Consider the following 21,427-nt stretch of genomic DNA (forward strand, 5'->3'; position numbering starts at 1 on the left):
TGTAAGAATCAACTCCTTTCCATAAAATATAATAGTATTAATTTTTGTAAATTAATCATTGTAATGTATGTTCTTCATTTTGTTATCTCAATTATTTAATTAGTACCATAGTTGTTCATTTTATTGTATTAATTGCATCACTGTGCTGGACTTTTATTGGCCTATGGCACATAAATATCAGTAAATAAATAAATTATTATTATTATCATCATTATAATGATTATTATTATCATGACTATCATTATCACTTATTATATTATTATTATTATTATTATTATTATTATTAAATAAGACAATTTTTAATTGACAAATAACAGAGAGATGTTCATTTCATTCAACCTAGCACAATGCCACTTGTTTGTAAAGGGTTATATTGTTCTTTTGACTTCTGTAAGAACTATCTTTGGAAAATAGATGTATTTCGAACGTTAGTGAATGGACGACACATTTCTATCTCTGTAATTATTTTCAGAATATTCTGTAGTTGTATTAAATTTTTTTTCTTTATTTGTAAATTTATATTTCCTTTCAACTTGTAATGGAGGAACACAGTATCAACATCTGTTATTGTGGCCTGAGGCATTACTTTAATGACATATCTCGGAAGTTGTAATCTGTCTTAAAAGACTGTTATGGCTCGATCTCAGTACAAGAATTTCATTAGACATTGACAGTGGTTTCTTCCAGAGATGTAATGAGATTATGTTTCAGAGCTATTTGTAGGCAGATACCATACTCGATAATTTTTTTTAAATTACATTATATGTGAGGCAATCTTATCATTGTATTACTTAATTGTATTTTAATGTTTTCTTGAAGGTAGGAATTCTTACATTAAAAATTTCTACGCTTTTATTGTTGACTTATGTTGAATCTGCGACGAACTGCTGCACATGTTGAAATAAAGTTTTATTTTTCAGTTGATATTGAGTATTTGGAATAGTAATATCTTTTGTAGACTTTGGTATGGACCTAATATTTTCCGAGAAACCCACGTAGAAGATAATATTATGGTTGAAATTATACAATGTGTTCGTATGAATTTGTTACAAACTCTGGTGAGTGATAGTAGGTGTCAAAAGGGGAAAAAAATCCTCATGAACCCATAACAGCCAGCTCTTCAGTCCTTGAAATTGTCGCATCTGTAGGCTATGAACGTTGTAGTGAAAGGTAAATAAAGGAAAGGATGTTCTACTGCTTCGCCATCACACTTTCCAGACATCAATTTTTTCGTCTAGAACCTTGTGAAAAGTATAATCTATAAAATGTCAGTGAATAATATGGAAGATATTTTAGCGGGAATATTAGCCGCTAGTGATGACATCGAAACGATACTACAAGCATTATTGGACGAAGCGATAATCAACGGTGCAACGCTGTAAATGTGTAACGAACTGAATGGACGCCATTTTAGAACCTTCTGTACACTTCGCATTTATAAAGTTGCAACTAGGCCTAATAGCTATGTGGAAATGCATGAAAAATTAGAGTGTGATCTTAATGAAGATTAAAGCCTAGCTCCTCGCATTCCATTTGATTATGTAAACAAACAAGAGAATTTGTAAGGAGGAGGCGCCGCATAGAAGAGCTACCTGGTAGGAGCTCATTAGTAAAACTTACTTATTTTGACATTTACTATTACTTGGCCCACTATGCCTCTGAACCCTTCAATTATAAACTTCTGAGGAAAGGGCTTAAGTAAATCTACAGAAAATACTATAACAAATTAACAAAACTTTTTTTTCCAATGGCGGGTACTTGACTTCAATCATTCACCGAAGCTAGTTATTTATCCTCCAAAAGCGTTGCCCTTGAAAGTAAACTACAGGGACATCATTTTATTTTTACTTCACTTTTTATTGTACCTGAGTTTTTGAATGTACTTCACTCCCACCCCTTCTACTAATGAAGTTCCAACTGTCCTCCACACAGAACCAAGGCCGCATATAGAAAGCAATACTGAGTTAGTGAGTATAGTACGTTTCAGAAATATGTTCGCGTTTTCCAGTGACGAAAGAGCTTTCAATATTGAATCATATTTTCGCACAGGTTTCTGTCGTCCGTTTGCCTACATCGCATCCCGATTTCGCCCACCTGCTTCTGCTCCCCCTTTGTAAAATCTAGTGGCTGGGCTGTCTTAGCTTTTTTCTGAAAACATTAATTTCTGTTAGGAATTGGACGTTTACGTAATATTATACAACTGCTTAAAATAACTTAAATAAAAGGGTCTTGTTAAGTAATTAACAGTCACGTGATTTCACCTCTTTCTACGATCCGGCAGCATAACCACTTGGACGGACAGTAGATAGCATGTCTGAGTAATTTTATCTGTGCAGGTCGGGCAGAAGTGAAGATTGAATTTATAGTACGTAAGGTACTCTTTTATAGAGTAGTTACAGAATTATTTCAACATGAGTTACTAGTACGAAGGACGAAACTGGTAATTGGAATTAGATGCAATAGTCTATAGTGCGATAATATGCACAAAAGAATTGAAGCTTGTATCGAAATGAACGCCACCATTTTAAAAAATGTGTTTAAATATCCATATTATGATTATTTTTCAATGTAACTTCATTCCCTATATTGTATGCTAATGTGCTGTAGACAGTATAATATACGCTACATAATGAATTCTTTCGCATGGATAACTTAGTTCGTGAGTAAAAACACTTATTCTTAATACAGTACTGTACTTTGATTAAAGAAAAACCTAATGAAAATTATCGAACTCAAAATTGCGATATTTTCTAGTTTATGTAAATGGATGAACTACTTTTCTTCCCTTCTATACCTAATAAAATGATTTGTTTGTGTTTTACGCCAGTATCATCGAACTCCAGCCGTAGAAGGGGGTAGCAAACTGTGTTTCCGGTTCTCTAAAGATATAGCCAGGTTAATATTAAAAATGATAGTAAAAATAAAATGACGTCCCTGTACATAACACCGTATGATGATGATGATGATGATTATTATTATTATTATTATTGTTATTATTATTAATGGAACAATGGTGGAATGTCGGTAGAGAATAATGGAGTACCCCGTGAAAACCTATCACCAAACACAGTCTTTGTCTTTCACTAATTTCATTGGATCCAGTGAGAATCGAATCCGGTTTACCAGCTGGAAGGCGACGCTATAGCCGTTCGGCTAATGGTGAACCAATAACAAAATCATAAGTTTATTTTTAGGAAAGTGAGAAAAACTGAGATCCCGTTGTGATACTCACTCAGTGCAATAAACCCACCGGCAAACAATTCAACTGAAAAGTTCTATCTACTACAACGCGAAGGTAAGATATTCTTGTGAGGTATATTTAGCATGGACCGTTGCAACGTTCCCACAATGAAGGAAATGCACCGGATGTAGAGTGGGATACCAGAAGCTTTCCAACTCCGTAGACAGGAAATGACACAAAATTGCAGTACGGCAGGCATAATATAACATCCTCCAGAAGCCTTCGATGTCGTAATGCTCTGCTCATCTCGCAATCACAGCCAACGTGGCATCTCGAGAGATTTGAACGATGATCTTTCTCTACTGCATTAACGCATTTCAAATTTGTAACTACCACTTACACTACTGAAACGCTTCGAACATTAACTGATATATTTTTTATATAATTTGTAACAAGTAGATTCCTAAATACATTAACGCATGCATGGGTTATCGATTTATCGACATCTTCATAAAATTATCTCTTCGAAATATAGAGGTCCTTTCCACACAATTTATGATCCCACTATAAGGGTATACTTATCACCCGGGGGTAGGGTATTGGCTCCCTTGGCTACACTTCAAGGTCGTATGGCTGTTCCATTTCTGGGTTGCATTTATTTGTTTTTGTTTTTTGTTTTTTGTGATTTTAGGTTAAATTTAGGTTACATTTTCCAAAATGGAAAATAAAAAGCGAAAATGATTATATCCCGACGTGTGTCTGAAGTACATATTTATAGACTGAATTACTGTTCCAATTATCTAAAAAGAGAGAAGAAAGATGGAGTATCAAAACAGGAAAAAGATGAAGCACAGACCACCAGAGATTAATATGGACGTGTACAATCCAGGGTCCCAATTATACTAGGAAACTGTGCAATATCTAGAGCGCGGAATTTTCGGTAGTAAAAGTTAATATTGTTCCTCGTTATAATTTATAAATATAGAAGCCATGCCCCCACTTCTTTGAGATACCATTCTTGTCATTCAATATTTTCACTTTGGTACCGATAAAAGTCTTTAATCCTCTTAACCACCACTTACAAATTAGCGCAAGATTTGTAAGATCCATAGCCCAGTTCTTGTGACTGTGTTGTCAATTATTACATATAGGAATCTTGTGAACTAGGCTTAAAACCCTCCTCACTGACACCACATCAATTCATCTACACTCAGTGTCATTCTTAACTTTCAGCACCTAAAATTCCGGGCTTTAGCAATATCCTACAATCCATCATTCCATCCATAACCTCTCTTCGTTCACCCTGCGACATAGGAAATGAGATATTCATATAGTAGTCTCGTTTTCATTATGAAAAAGCTGATCTCAATTCTGGTTCGGGTGGGTGGGAAAAGTGCGTTAACTCCATAAAAGATGTTATCGAGAAAAATGATGTTTAAAGTTTAGAGTTCCCCTAATTTGTCATTTGTATGTTTTTACTTCGTGATCCTATTATAGTGTTTGCTATAGTACTGTTAAACTTCCTTAAAGATGATTAATATTTGAGGAGAAAAATTCGCTCCTGCGCCGGGGATCGAACCCAGGTTCTTGGTTCTACGTACCAAGCGCTCTGTCCACTGAGCTACGCCGAATTCAATCCACAGCACCGGACCGACCCCTCCTCCTTCGATGTTTCCCTTTGTGGCCTGACTCCAAGTTAGGCATATACGTTGACGTTTTATGTCCAAGTCAACTGCCATTATACAAGGGGCGCACTCAACTGTGTGACTGTCAATATTACAAATATTATTCTGTAGGACAAATGAATAAAATCTTTAATATTTCTTAAAGATGTCTGAAAGTAAATTTTAATTTAACAGTCTAAACGAGTTTAAATGCAAGAGGATGCTGGGAAAACTTGATGTTAAAGCACTTTTCACCACCCACCCGCCTGTTGACTTGTAAAAATAATAATTACTGTAGCCAGCCACCTGACCCACTTTAAAACGTGTGTGGCATTGCCACATTTTATTTTTTCCCCGTGGTATCTAAACCTAGAAATATTGTAATTGTTGCTACCATTAATTAAGATCTGGCAACAACGAGGTGACGAAAGATAAATGGCTGTTAAAGCATGGCAAGGTTTCGATTTCAAAGACCTGATCAACAATAGTCACGTGATAACGGAACTCTTTTATACGCTACTGAGTGTTGCCATACGTACGATTATTTGAGTAATAGTGCATGGTACTACAGAACTCTATGTCGTACACAATTTTGTACGACTATTTTACTGAAGGGACAAAATTATTTTGGAACTTATAATGTTGGTTCATAATTAAAATGAAATTAAAGGTTAATTCGTTCCTTTTTAGACAAGTTTTCTTCATTCAGTATGTCGTTGACTAATATAAAAAAAATCTTTAAATGGATAAAAGATGCTTTGAAAATCGATATGGTGGATACGCTTGCCATGCAAGTCATAATTTGTCATCTTCAGCTCTAGGTTTCATGTATTGCGCTGTTATGTCAAAGTAATACGAGTTCAGAGATCTGCTAACTTCCTTATACATTCGGCAATGGAAGTCCTTTATCAATGAAATGGCAGAAATACTATCGCAGTAGGATTAAGAAGTCTAAACGCGCCTATTTTATAGCGGTGTCGGATTTGAGTGACTGCAGGTAGATTAATTTGTTGTAATTTTATCAGCTGAAGCATTCATTGATATTAAATATCTGCCATTCCGCTGGTCAAAATCAAGTTTCTGCTGACTTTCAGCGCAATGATGTTGTATCTAACCAAGCGTCATCGTGCATGCTTTACTGAGTTGACAGCGTTGATGAAGAAATGGTGATTTCTTTGAATGTTGAATTTCATTGTGGATGTGAACAATAATTAGTAGACCCTAATATTCTTAATTTGAACAAAAATTTGCTGGTATAATTATAAATAGGCCTATGAGCCACTTTTTTAGTGTTATTTAAAAATATGTTTGTACGTACTATCTATAAAAATTGTAAGGTGAGAAATATACAATTGTAGGGTTCAGAACCATAGTGGGCCAAGCGCCATTTACTAAAACCGTAGAAAACAAGGGTTAAAATGAAGTTATCACCATAATTCTATGGAAACATATAGCAAGTAATATAAAGTATACACATTCAAACTAAATGATATGTCAATATTCATTAAACTATAGTATTCACTTAACTTTAACCATTGTTTTCTCCGTTTTTAATTAAAGGACGCTTGGCCCACTATGGCTCTGAACCCTTCAATTTTATGCGAAGTAAGACATTTTTCATAAGTTGGTATGACGGTTGTGTTTCCTTTATCTGGCAACCCTGATGCTACTTGTCCATAATGAAACTGAGACCACTATACACCTTGAGCGAAGCAATGCTATTACATTTCTTATAATTATGAATTATTCGTATTGGGGTGCAGTTTTTTTATGCATCTGTGGACTGTTCCCTCTTAAAGTATGCCTACTGAAAATATCAGCTTTATAGGTTCAATGTTGTAAGCAGGCGGTTCATAGGAGACATGGGATTGTTCCTGTCTGAGTTATTCGAAGTGCTCGATCTGTTGCAGCAGACTTGACACGGTAAATTTAAATAAATGAAATGTTTCCTGAAATTTTCTGTCACCTAATTCCTCTTAAGAATTCACTCTTTCCACTAGCACAATTTCATGCTCACAGTCATCCCTATCCAAGTAATCCAAATACAATAATTTGTCTTCAAAATCATCAGCTGCAAACCTAGCTGCCATTTTATTTTACTACTAATCACTGGTTATCTCATTTAAACCCTCGAATATAGCTGGTTAGAGATTACAGTGGTTAACCTCCTCTTCAAGACCTAAGTGATGTCGATGCACCGTAAAATTGTTTAACTAGGGGTTTGGTGGCAATTTCTAACCGGTAGTTACACTAACTGACCATTAACTCATTTGATAAAATTTAATAAACGGGAAACAGCCTTCCATCCATGATCTACGACCCAAGGTGTCGCCTGGAGGTTTATGGGATGTCGCGAACCGTCTGGTATATTTCATTATTTTGAGCTATTAACTCATGATAACTGAAATGAAGTAAGAAAATCGCTGGTCACCTCTTGCTTACCTAGCTGCCTTGTAGATATATGTCCTTGACAGACGCATAGATGTGCGTATAGTTGTAGTATACAAGTGTAAGTCTAGTCTGCAAGATAATGATGAGAACATCTTAACTGCAACAGATAAAATATCTGTCTTACGAGACAAGTTAGCAATTTGGTCTCGGTAAGTGAAAGAGGGCAGCTATGAAATGTTCCCAAATACATCTCACTGTGATTCGAAGAACGAAATAAAAGATTCAATTTACGTCTATCTGAAATTGCTCACAGATAAACTCGAAAGTTACTTTCCAGATCTGAACACAAATGCTTATGATTGGATAAGAAAACCATTTTGGTCATCTGAAGTTATAGAACTTTCCTTAGCAGAAGAGAAAGAAGAAGAAGAAGAAGAAGAAGAAGAAGAAGTAGAAGATGAAGAAGAAGAAGAAGAAGACGAAGAAGAATTGGCGAGATTAAAAATTATAAGAATTTGAAGTTAAAACACCAAAGAGATGATTTCGACAGATTCTGGATTTCATTTGAAGATTATCCACATCTTGCTAAACGGGCTCTTGTGGTTTTGTTGCAGTTTAGAACCACATATTATTGCGAAGCAAGATTTTCTGCGATGACCAATATGAAAATAGTGAAACGTGGAACATGACAGTTTAAAAATGCTCAATGAAGAAATTCGAGTGAATTTATCCCATATTCATATTGAACTAGGACGGAATTTCACAATTCATACTCAAATACAGACAACAGAATGGGTGCCCTCTGAAGAGATTTCTGGACAACTGAGGACGGAACTGCTTGTAGGCCCAATTCCATGACAGATTATTGATAATGATGATGATGATGATGATGATGACGACGACGACGAGTTCAACAATTTTAATTCTAGAAACTGCATGAGATTAGAACAAACGGAAACGGTCTAATTGTTGTGGTTGGCGATGATGGTTTTAAAACACTAAACTGATTGAGGACCGTGATTCATTTGATCAGAGTAATTTTAAAATTCTCGGTGATATTTTTTTTTTCAAATTCAAATTCAAATTTATTTACAATTTACATTTTAAATGAATGCATATGAATATATACCCGAAATGAGCATATGCTCGAGCTCGGGTACAGTCCAGTAGTCTACATAAATTTTACAGAGATCAAATAATAATCCTGATGATAGAAATAACAGTAACAATAATAATAATAATGATAATAATAATAATAATAATAATAATAATAATAATAGAATAATCGTGACAAATGATACAAAGATTGTAATACAAAATAATTCATTAATAATATTATTAATAATAATATTAATAGTAATAATATTATTAATAATAATATTAATAGTAATAATAATAATATCTATGACATACAATATGATCTAGAATTAGCTTGCCGTAGGTTTATAGGAAAAATCACTGTATTCAATCACTTGCATTATGTTCACCTTTTCATTCAAGGGTATCCTACTTGTCTTTGTTATAAATTTCCTCGATCTGCCGACGTCTGTACTGTTCTCCAACCAGGAGATTAACCGTGAAAGGAATGTGCTTACTATTGCGTCATCTATTGCAGCGAAGTAGATAGGTAATATTATCGTTATGACGTCAGTTTAAAAAATATGCGCTGTCCTGCATATGTTATTTCCTGTATGGAGAGATTGAAAGACCAGGAGATTAACCGTGATCTAATTTTGTAACTAGGGTAGTATAAATACTGTTCTCCCAACCAGGAGATCAACCGTGAAAGGAATGTGCTTACTATTGCGTCATCTATTGGAGCGAAGTAGATAGATAATATTGCCGTTACAACGTCAGTTTAAAAACCATGCGCTCTCCTGCAAATGTTATTTCCTGTATGGAGAGGTTAAAAGACCAGGAGATTAACAGTGATCTAATTTTGTAACTAGGGTAGTATCAATATGTGTGTGCATCAATTTTATTGTTTGTGCTGTGAGAGCTAGCCAATACAGATACAGCCAATACGTGGGTGACCTTATGACATCTTATGACATCAACATTCATTCATAGCATCACCCCGCTTCGTCTCAGTCCCCAAAGACTTTCTCGTGGTTGGAGTACAGTATGTGTGTATCAGTGTTATCGTTTGTGCTTTGAGAGTTAGCCAATGGAGAAGCGTGTACCCACGTGTGTGACCTTATGACATCAACATTCATTCATAGCATTACCCCGCTGCGTCTCATTCCCCTGAGACTTTCTCCTGGCTGGAGTACAGTATTTTAATTTCGTTGGAGTTGTGGTGCGAGCCGCCGCGGTGTTGACATTGAGAGCTGCTGCATCGGCCAGGACGCGCGCCGACCTTGCTCCTCAAGAGGTTCCGACAGATTGGGCAGGTCAATGGCCTGCCACAAACTGAGGAACACCGTGCTCTGCCTTGCCGGAGGCATAATCCGACTGTACTCCTGCTAAGAATGCTCTCCTGTCCTTGCCTTGAACTCTCCTAACAAGATAAATCTCGATGTCTTCATTGAATTATGATTCTAATTATCAATTACAAAATGGTAATATGTGAAAGGGAAATAGAAGAGATAGCTAATATCAAACATTATTCGCAAAGACACTGCAGCAAAAACATCATAATAACAACAATAACAATCATATAGACTACCTCTGATTGAGGTTCTGGCTGATATGTACAGGGACATCATTTTATTTTTACTTCAATTTTTATTGTACTTGAGTTTTTTAATGTACTTCACTCCCACCCCTTCTAGCAGTAAACTTCCAACCGTACTCCATAAAGAACCAAGCGTATACAGTCAAAGTCGCCTTACGGTCATAGTAAACACAAACAGTACTGAGTTAGTGGGTATAGTACGTTCCAGAAATATGTTCGCTTTCAATATTGAATCATATTCTCGCACAGGTACTGTCGTCCGATTGCCTATGTCGCATCCCGGTTTCACCCACTCACTTCTGCCCGTCCCTTTGTGGCTGGGCTGTCTTAGCTCTTTTCTGAAAACATTAATTTCTGTTAGGAATTTGACGTCTACGTAATATTATACAACTGTTTAAAATAACTTAAATAAAAAGGCCTCGTTAATTACTTGTCACGTGATGCCCCCCCTTTCTACGACTCTGCGACAAAACCACTTGGATGGACAGTAGATAGCATGTCTGAATAATTTTATCTTTTCGAATCGGGCAGAAGTGAAGATTGATTTTACAGTACGTAAGGTACTCTTTTATATTGTAGGTACACAATTATTTCAACATGAGTTACTAGTACGAAGAACGAAACTGGTAATTGGAATTAGGTATAATAGTCTATGTGCGATAATATGCAAAAAAGAACTGAAACCTGTATCGAAATGAAAGGCCACCATTTTCAAATATCCATATCATGTTTATTTTTCAATTTAACTTCTTTCTCTATATTGTACGCTAATGTGCTGTAGACAGTATAATATACACTGCATAATTAATACGTCCGAACGGACAGCTCAGTTCGTGAGTAAAAACACTTATTGTTAATACTGTACTGTATTTTGATTAAAGAAAAACCTAATGAAAATTATCAAACTCAAAATCGCGATATTTTCTACTTTACGTAAATGGATGAACTACTTTTCATCCCTCCTATACCTAGTAAAGTGATTTGTTTGTATCTTACGCTAGTATAATCAAACTCCAGTCGTGGAAGGGGATAGCGAACGGTGTTTCCGGTTCACAACCTTTAAGCGAAAGGTATAGCCAGGTTAATATTAGAAATGTTAGTAAAAATAAAAATGATGTGCCTGTATATCTATTATCAGGCAGTACATTTCACTTGACGATATGTCTCAGAGAAAGAACAATTTTATTGTTTGTATGCATCTGAAGTCTGACTAGTGTAATATATAGCTAATCGTCGATATATGTATTGAAGGGGGAAAGGAACTGACCATCCTACCCCATTATCTCCTGGCTTAGTTGTCTCATGAGTGATGCCTTATTGGTGTTACTTATGAGGTTCAAACCTGGCTTCGGACGTTGACTAAACAACAATCATAATCATAATAATAAAAATTCGTTTAACATTTAACTTCAGGTGGCAGCGAGTTGAATTTGTGATCCAAGACACGAGTTCGAATCCTGCTTGGGGTGATTATATGGTAGCCTACTTGGTTTTTTCCGAGTACTGCTTAATTGTAAGGGGAATGTCAAGTAATTCTACGCTACGAACTCATGCATCCATCTAATATAAATTTATGTAATCATAGAAAAATCATAAGAATTTGAACACCTTTGTTACTTAACTTCCGAGGTCAGAGATAATAAGATCAAATGTTTAAAATATAAACAATTAAATGAGAAATTAAAACATTGTATGGGGTAGAAACATGGAAATTACGACGAAGTGAAGAGAAGCGAATAGAAGCATTTGAAATGTGGATATGGAGAAGAATGGAACGTGTGAAGTGGACAGAGAGGATAAGAAATGAAGCTGTGTTGGAAAGAATGATGCTGAAACTGATGAGGAAGAAGAAAATGAATTAGTTGGGTCGCTGGCTGAGAAGAAACTGCCTACTGAAGGATCCACTAGAAGGAATGGTGAACTGGAGAAGAGTTCGGGATAGATGAAGATATCAGATCACAGACGACATTAAGATATAGGGATTATATGAGGAAACGAAGAGGAAGGCAGAAAATAGAAAAGATTGGAGAAAGCTGGGTTTGCAGTGAAAGACCTGCCCTTGGGCAGAACACTAAATGAATAAATCAGTTTCTTGTTTAGTAAACTGTCCGAAGACAAGTCAGACCCTCACAAGTGATACCAAGAAGCCACCTCTTATGAGGCAATTAGACCAGGAGATAAAGGGGTGGCAGTTCCTTTCCCCCCTCCATTGTATACATGTACGACTGGCTACATATTACACTAGTCAGACTTCAGATGCATATAAATAATTGTTCTTCCTCTGACATATCGTCAAGTGAGATGTACTGCCTGATAATAGATGTACATATCAGCCAGAACCTCAATCCGAGGATATATATACTATTATGATCTCAAAATTTATTAAACTTATTCTTCTTTCAAGTAACAATTTCGGGTATTTTTAAAATAATTATTCATACATTCGCTAATTATAGAAAAACGAAAGCTTAGTCATTTTTGTACAAAAAAGTTAATAGAGCCTATATTTTGAGCAACAGGGCATAGGTTGATAAAAATAAAGATATACTTTAACCAGATGAAATTATGTGCTTAAATTATATTAGTTTTAGTTTATACAAAATATTTGATTTCAATTTAATTTCTGCATAAACTTTCGTTGCAATATGGCAAGAAATTTTTTATAATTTAAATAGTATTTCTTTATTTGATATCCCTTTAGGCATCATGATTGTGCAATCTAATGGTTAACATGTTTATAAACGACAGGCTTTTAAAACGATGACATTTTAAATAAGGAAAGTATATAAAATCGAGAAGACTACTACAGATGAGACAGACACATTCAAATGCTATGGCATGTTCGAAGAATGGACGGCGAAGGATAATGGCAGTAACATCCAATTAGAAGGCAAAAGGGAAGTGTCAGTGGATTTACAAATTCCCTTGGAATATTCTTGGTAAGTAATTTTTATGTTACGTAGACTAAGCTTGGCTTTAAGGATTAATCGAATATTACTGCAGATAGGATGAATACACACTATCCAATAATTAGATAATGGAGGAAAGAGAACGTGTGGAATGACGTAATGACACAATAAATGAAGAGGAAATAGGAGGATAAATGATTGAAAGATACGCGTTCACGAGTCCTTGCAAGGGAATTTGAGGCTGTGGGGATGAATCTATGTTAGCTACAAGCCTGTTGGCCACTTCTCTCACTCCGTTTTTATCGTTCCGTTGAATGAATGAATGATTTTTTAAATTTTAGTAGGTTATTTTACGATGCTTTATCAACAGCTAAGGTTATTTAGCGTCTGAATGAGATGAAGGTGATAATGCCGGTGAAATGAGTCCGGGGTCCAGCACCGAAAGTTACGCAGCATTTGCTCATATTTGGGTTGAGGGAAACCCCCGGAAAAAACCTCAACCAGATAACTTGCCCCGACCGGGAATCGAACCCGGGCCACCTGGTTTCGCGGCCAGTCGCCAGGTGTGGACTTGAATGAATGAATGAATGAATGAATGAATGAATGAATGAATGGAGAAAAAACTTTTGTTATGTGTCCATGTGAGTCTATTCGCCACTTATCTCAGTCCGATTTTCGCCGTTCCAGTTGATGGAAAACTAGAGAATTTTGAAAGGAGAAAGCTGAAAACAGGCGTAAACTAGTAGCTACCACAGGAGGGGAGATATAGAAAGAATCACAGAGCAAAACCGGATAGAATCGTCGGAGATGTTAAAAGCCTAGTCAGCGAGTGGGACAAGGAAGGATATCGCAGTCCTCGCAAGAGAAGGATTCCGTGATCTTGCGCTGTGCGAGTGAGACTACAGTAAACTAGCCCTGAAGTACTGGAGGCTACAAGCGAAAACCAAGTCACCTATTATCTCAAGGCTTTAATTTGGAAAATCCCGAAATATATGTAGACAGATGTAGGTTCGTCACTCATTTTTTTACGACTCATCCCTACATTTGTCTTAGACATAGCCTAATAGGCTAACTACAGTGGAACTCCACAAATAGACGCTCAATCTCGTATCTTCACGATACAAGGTAAGTCAACGCATCCTGTCCCGCGCTGCACAGGGCTAACCAGTTGAACCAGTGCAGTAGTGTGCAGATACTGTACACGTTGGCAGCAAGGCAGGGAACAAAAAATGTGTGCTTATGTTGAAGCAGAAGTTACAACTATTGGAACGGTTAAAAAAGGTGAATCAATCAGAGCCATCCCTCAAGAATGTGACATTTCGTTCAGAACAGTGCATAGGATAAAACAAAATTCATCTAATTACGAGGCATTCTGTAGTGATTATAAGAAACTTTGTTATTATCAGTTGATTGTAGGATGAAAACACAGCTTATTTTGTGTATTTCCTAAATTTAATCAATAGAGATGATTTATGTTCTCTCTTGAAGGGTATACACCATTTTAAAATAATTTAATACACAAACACAACTATTACAAGAAATGCTCAATAAGGTTTGTAGCTTTATTCTCTTCGGCTCTAATCAACAATAACGAAAATGCAGGTTGCCAGGCGACGATAGAAAAGAAAAGATGCGAAAACAAATGAATGTGGTGTATAAACAATTGAATGCTCTTTCATATTCTAGTATAAAATATAGGGGTGCCATTTGAAATTTAAACATGGGAGTGGCTGGGGGTGGGAGGTGAAATCTAAAATGTAATTGAGCCTGGTTTAAGACTTTCCCCTTGATATCTAAATTTAAGTGTTTTTTTTTTTGGTTTAAATTGAATTCAATTAATTAACTAGTTATTTAGAGTGGGAAGTTTTGAAATGAAAGCCCCGTATGTAGATATATTTAGACAGTTTTTCCTCTAGAAGTTTGTTTTATGTTTCAGATGTGTCACGTATATATTATACTTAATCACGGATTTGTTTTGTTATATATTTTGCATATACTACAATATATTATTTAAAATTATGTACGTTAATTATTTATGTTTCGGTCCGCACGCCATAAAAAACATTGTACAGCCCTTATGTTTACCAAAGTCCGCAGCACTCCGTAGAAAGACAGCGTTCGTACCTCGTCTCGCACACGGACCATTGCTGTGTCTATTTGTGGAGTTCCACTGTACCACATGAGGAAGAGAGGAGAAATTTGGAATTACATTATTGCAAGGGCTCTTACGACTCAGTAATCCTTATGTAAGCTCTTAACGTGAAGGCCATTTGCCTCACTTCGTTTACATTATCCTACTTAAGGAACTTGAATAAATTTTGCAGAGGGAAAAACCGGAAAGACTGTCAGCTAGTAGAACGTTAAGTGGTTGGGCAGTTTAAGCTAGCCGGGGACGAGTACCCGCAACAGCATAGACAGCTAATACCGCTATATATCGCAGTTTTCTTCGCCCTATCGTCGACAGAGGAAGAAAAGCAGTATCGCCAAAGCCAAGTCCCCGACGCCTGCTAGTGGTTTAAAATGCCAATTAAATTTTTAACTTCGCTCTAGAATATGCCATTAGGAAAATTCAGGATAACAGACAGGGTTTGGAATTAAACGGGTTACATCAGCTGCTTGTCTATGTGGATGACGTGAATATCTTAGGAGAAAATCCACAAACGATTAGAGAAAACACGGAAATTTTACTTGAAGCAAGTAAAGCGATAAGTTTGGAAGTAAACCCCGAAAAGACGAAGTATATGAGTAAGTCTCGTGACCAGAATATTGTACGAAATGGAAATATAAACATTTGAGATTTATCTTCCGAAGAAGTGGAAAAATTCAAATATCTTGAAGCAACAGTAACAAATATAGCCTACATGACATTCGGGAGTAAATTAAACGCAGAATAAATATGGGAAATGCGTGTTATTATTCGGTTGAGAAGCTTTTATCATTTAGTCTGCTGTCAAAAAATCTGAAAGTTATACAGGGACATCATTTTATTTTTACTAACATTTTTAATATTAATCTGGCTATACCTTTCTATTAACGATTGAAACAGGAAACACCGTTTGCTACCCCTTCCACGACTGGAGTTCGATGATACTGGCGTAAAATACAAACAAATCACTTTACTAGGTATAGGAGGGATGAAAAGTAGTTCATCCATTTATGTAAACTAGGAAATACCGCAATTTTGAGTGTGATAATTTTCATTAGGTTTTTGTTTAATCAAAATACAGTACTGTATTAACACTTAGTGTTTTTACTCACGAATTGAGCTATCCATTCGGACGTATTCATTATGCAGTGTATATTGTATTGTTACAGCACATTAGCGTACAATATGGAGAATGACGTTAAATTGAAAAATAATCATAATATGGATATTTAAACACATTTTTGAAAATGGTGGCCGTTCATTTCGATACAGGCTTCACTTCTTTTGTGCATATTATCACACTATAGACTATTGTACCTAATTCCAATTACCAGTTTCGTCCTTCGTACAAGTAACTCATGTTGAAATAATTCTGTACCTACTCTATAAAAGAGTACCTTACGTACTGTAAATTCAATCTTCACTTCTGGCCGATCCGAAAAGATAAAATTACTCAGAAATGCTATCTACTGTCCGTTCAAGTTGTTTTGTCGCAGGGTCGTAGAAAGTGGGGGGGTGAATCACGTGACAGTTAATTACTTAACGATGCCCTTTTATTTAAGTTATTTTAAACACTTTTATAATATTACGTAGACGTCCAATTCCTAACAGAAATTAATGTTTTCAGAAAAGAGCTAAGATAGCCCAGCTACTATACTTTACAGAGGGGGAACAGAAGCAGGTGGGGGAAACCGGGATGCGACGTAGGCAAACGGACGACAGTACCTGTGCGAAAATATGATTCAATATTGAAAGCTCTTTCGTGACTGGAAAACGCGAACATATTTCTGAAACGTACTTTACTCCTAACTCAGTACTGCTTACGCGCCCTCGGCTCTGTGTCGTGAACGGTTGGAAGTTTACTAGTAGAAGGGGTGGGAGTGAAGTACATTCCAAAACTCAGGTACAATAAAAATTGAAGTAAAAATAAAATGATGTCCCTGTATTACCGGTTGTTCTGTATGGTTGTGAAACTTGGACTCACACTTTGAGGAACAGAGATAAAGGGTGTCTGAGAATAATGTTCTTAGGAAAATATTTGGGGCTAAAAGGGATTAAGTTACAGGAGAATGGAGAAAGTTACACAACACAGAACTCCATGCATTGTACTCTTCACCTGACATAATTAGAAACATTAAATCCAGACGTTTGAGATGGGCAGGGCATGTAGCACGTATGGGCGAATCCAGAAATGCATATAGAGTGTTAGTTGGGAGGCCGAAGGGAAAAAGACCTTTGGGGAGGACGAAACGTAGATGGGAGGATAAATATTAAAATGGATTTGAGGTAGGTGGGATATGATGATAGAGAGTGGATTAATCTTACACAGGATAGGGATCGATGGCGGGCTTATGTGAGGACGACAATGAACCTGAGGGGCTCCTTAAAAGCCATTTGTAAGTAAGCCAAAGACAAGTGAACGATATATATTTTTTTTAATCCGAAATGTATAATTGTGGTTAATTGGACCGTGGCACATTTCTTAAAAGGGCTCTCATCTCGATATTCGTCTTAAGGGAGGTGATGGGTGAAATTTCTATTTACTGGATTTTTCATGCTACGTTCTTGATTTTTGTACACATTCACGGTGTGATAGATAATGTTGTGGTGAAGTTTCATTTCTGTTATTCTGTGAGTGAATTAGTTTCTAAATTATTAACAAAAGTATTTTTAAAAAATTGCATAGTTCAAAATGAATTTGTGTCGCTCAATTTTCCATCACGCTTTAGTTTTCCTATACCTTTACTATAAAGGGGGGGGATTTTTATAACCACTGCATACCTAAAAATAGAAATTTTCCATTACCACTATAAATATTTTATTTCTTATTTCAAAAAGTATTCATTTAATCATAAAATTCATAAGATATTTTTTAATCACATTATATAGAACATACAGTAAAAGTTTCATGTTCCTATCATTAAAATTGTAAGACTCTTTACACTCCGAACCTGACGAAATGTGCTGAACAAAAATGTGAGAAAACAGCTTATAAAATTTGCATGGAATTGAAGTTAGAAGGTGCAGTCAATTTATATGCTGCGTAATTGTTATGCTTCGAGCGCCGCAGAGCATTGAAACTTGCTCTACAAGTAAGAGATTATTGATTCATTCTTACAAGAAAACGAAAAAGCGATATTTTACTGAAAATGACCAAAATTTCACCCTCGCCCCCTTAACGCCACTGGAAAACCACAGCAGGATGAGTGATCTCAATGTAGGAGACCTAGTCACTTGGAAAACTCTTCAGACATTATCTACAGTAAGAGACTGGAGCAAAACAGACAGCGTGAAGATCACGAGGCACGAGGTTCATCTTACACTTCCGTTTCCATGGTCTCTCTATTGTGGTGGTGTTAGCGTGTGTTGGTCGGAAGGTCATTGGAAATGACGTTCACATTTACTCGAACAGTAAATATTAGACTACAATCAATCTTAAAAACATAATATTTTAGGAATTAAAACACAGAAAAAAAATCACTACACGTTTTGTAAATCCAGAAGTGCAGTCTGTATCGTTTTGGGAGTTTATATCGTTTACACTCCGTATATTATCTTAATTTGTTTAGTCTCATATAATTTTAGTTTTAAGTTTCCCAAAATATTGCCTAGCACAAGCTTTGTCTTTTTCGGGAGTGAGACAATTATAAATGAATTGTGAAATTTTAAGTTTGGTATAAAAGGGCTCAATAAATTTATTATTATTATTATTATTATTATTATTATCACTATTATCAGATATTTGTTTAGTCAACTGTCCGAAGACAGGTCTGACCCTCACAAATGATACCAAAAAGCACCACTTATGAGGCAACTAGGCCAGGAGAACGACCACTCAAATTGAGGGAAAGAAGACATAGACGGGCACTGGAAAGTTTTCTTTTCTCAATCGTACTATCGGGGACTGGAATGCTTTATCTGCAGACTTAGTAAAGGCTTCACCAATAACCAAAAATGTTTTAAAAATAGGCTTAAGGACTTTACTAATAGACGGTAGTATTTTACGCACACTATTTAAAGGGTGTAGTTGATTTTTGATATTTGAAGTGTTGTATCAGTGAAGTGTGTTTGTATCAGTGAAGTGTATTTGTATCAGTGAAGTTTTATAGTTTATAGTGGTAGAACAAAGTATTTGAACGGGGAAATGTTTTTAAGTGTTAGTGAAAACAGAATAATATCAGTGAAATGTGTCGTAGTTACAGTGCAGTGAGTGAGTTGACAGCGAAATGAGTGTAGAGCTGAAAGGTACTTGTGCAGGTATGAACATCATATACTTGTGGGTTTTAGTTCGAACTTAGGGTTAAGATACAAATTAGATTTACTTTAAATGTTATTTTAAGTGCTCGAGCTTCATTTAATTTAAGATGCTCCTTGTTAATATTATTTCACTATTGTTATTATTTATTATTTTAGTATTTTTTGTTAATTATTATTATTAATTTATTGTTAATTGTGTTTATTATTAATTATCATTATTGAGTATAATTAGTTACCACTGCCACTGGATATTTACCCATTTGCAGCATACATACATACATAAATGGGGCAGGATGGCCAGTTCCTTTCCCCCTCCATTGCATACATCGCCAATTAGCTACATGTTACACTAATCAGACATCAGATGCATACAAACAATTGTTCCTTATCTGACACATACTGTATTGTCAAGATGTACTAACTGATAATAGAGGTACATATCAGTCAGAACCTCAATCAGACGATATATCAGATATTATTATTATTATTATTATTATTATTATTATTATTATTATTATTATTATTATAATCATTATTATTATTTTCGTATGGAAGCCAAAAGTTGAACAGAGTTTAAAGTGAAAATTCCATTAAGTGGAATGAATTGCATTATAACGAATTAATCAGGTAACGTCCGACCGCGAACTGTTCTCAGTGTCGTCGTGATGAGATGCGCCTTTTGTGCCGGCAACACGCGTCGCTCAGACACGTCCTCTCGCGTGACTACAAGATTTTAATACCGTAGTATTGATTGCTTGTTGTCACGTCTATGCAATACGGCGTCGTTAAACTGTGTCAAGCAGTCAAGGCTACGAGGCGTGTTTACATACATTCACCGCGCTCTTCGGTGAATAAACAAGTGAATGAATGAATGAACCTCCCCATTAATGCGCATGGTCAGTCTCTATAACAAGGAATTACCAAGACTTGCGCGGACGCTTCCCATTCAACTACGAAGTCCAGGTCGCGAATAGGTCTAGTCTTCATCGCTGTTGATCGGTGGGAGAACAATGCAGAGAGTTCCGCGTGGAATGAGATGTATACATAATTCATAGTCTACCCAAACACAACATTGACATCCTAATAAATACAGAGTGAATCGTAAGTGATGTCATTAATTTCAGAGGGTTGTTATTTGAAATATTTCAAACAAAGTTTAGTACAATTTTGCTCGTTTTTGCTTTCTTTTCGAAATATAAATTGTGTTACATGAAACATTTTATAGCGTTTTTTTTTTTTTTTTTTTTTTTTTTTTTTTTGGGAAGACCATTGATTCACTTTCCAATATGCTAAGTCAATTTAAGAGAGCAGTGTATTATGATAAATGATTAAACGAATGTTAGTTTTGTCCTTTAAAAAAAAATATAAAAATTCTTCTGTAGAACGGTAAGTTATATTTGTCCGGATCAAATTTCTGCACATTTAAAGGACAAAATTAAAATTATTCCTAGTATTTATTATCATAATACACTGCTCTCTTAAATGGACTGAGCATAGGCCCTATTAAGAATTAAATCATTGGCTCTCCCAAAAACGTTATGAAAAGTTTAATATAAAGACATTTTGTCTCGAAAAAGAAGTAAAAACAAATACAATTGTATTAAACGCTTTTGTTTGTAATATCTTAAAGAATAAATGACAATGCTTACGCTTTACTCTATATATTGAAAATGAGCACGAGAAATGAAGAGAAAATTCCTTCTTCGTCTATTAAAATTTCCACTTCCTGGACTGCATGAATAATCAAACTCTCACGCTTGATATTCAATTTTATTTTAAACTGAATGTGAGTCCAAGCTCAACATTAGTTTCCTTTCATCTGACACACGTACCGAAATGCAACTCTTTCTGTTTAATATCGTAATGATTCGACTCCTGTTTTTACTCACGAAAACTATGTAAACTGTTTCGTAAAGCTACATTAAGTCAGTAAAAACAATAACATTATTTGTCCGCCAAATTAAAAATATATGTATATATACATAACAAATGTGATTTACTTATTTTACCAAGAGAAATAACTGAAAGCAGTCATAAAATTTGAACATGTTAACAGGTGTAGCCTATTAATTTCGTTAAACCATAAATAAATATTGGTAATTGGCTAGGAGACGTCGTTGCATATAGACCACTTTTACATTAAACCTAAAATTTGTTTTTGCAAGATATACTAAAACCCTAAAGTAACCTAACCTAACCTTT

The 21,427-nt window shown here is 35.5% G+C and overlaps 1 protein-coding gene across 1 annotated transcript in view; it reads right to left on the bottom strand.

The window, feature by feature from the left end:
* Positions 1-21,427, bottom strand: part of LOC138716410 (calpain-1 catalytic subunit-like) — a 462,282-nt gene that overhangs the window by 439,573 nt on the left and 1,282 nt on the right. The gene's annotated exons all lie outside the window — the stretch shown is intronic.

The sequence above is a fragment of the Periplaneta americana genome, chromosome 16 (assembly GCF_040183065.1).
Source record: "Periplaneta americana isolate PAMFEO1 chromosome 16, P.americana_PAMFEO1_priV1, whole genome shotgun sequence".
Lineage (NCBI taxonomy): Eukaryota > Metazoa > Arthropoda > Insecta > Blattodea > Blattidae > Periplaneta > Periplaneta americana.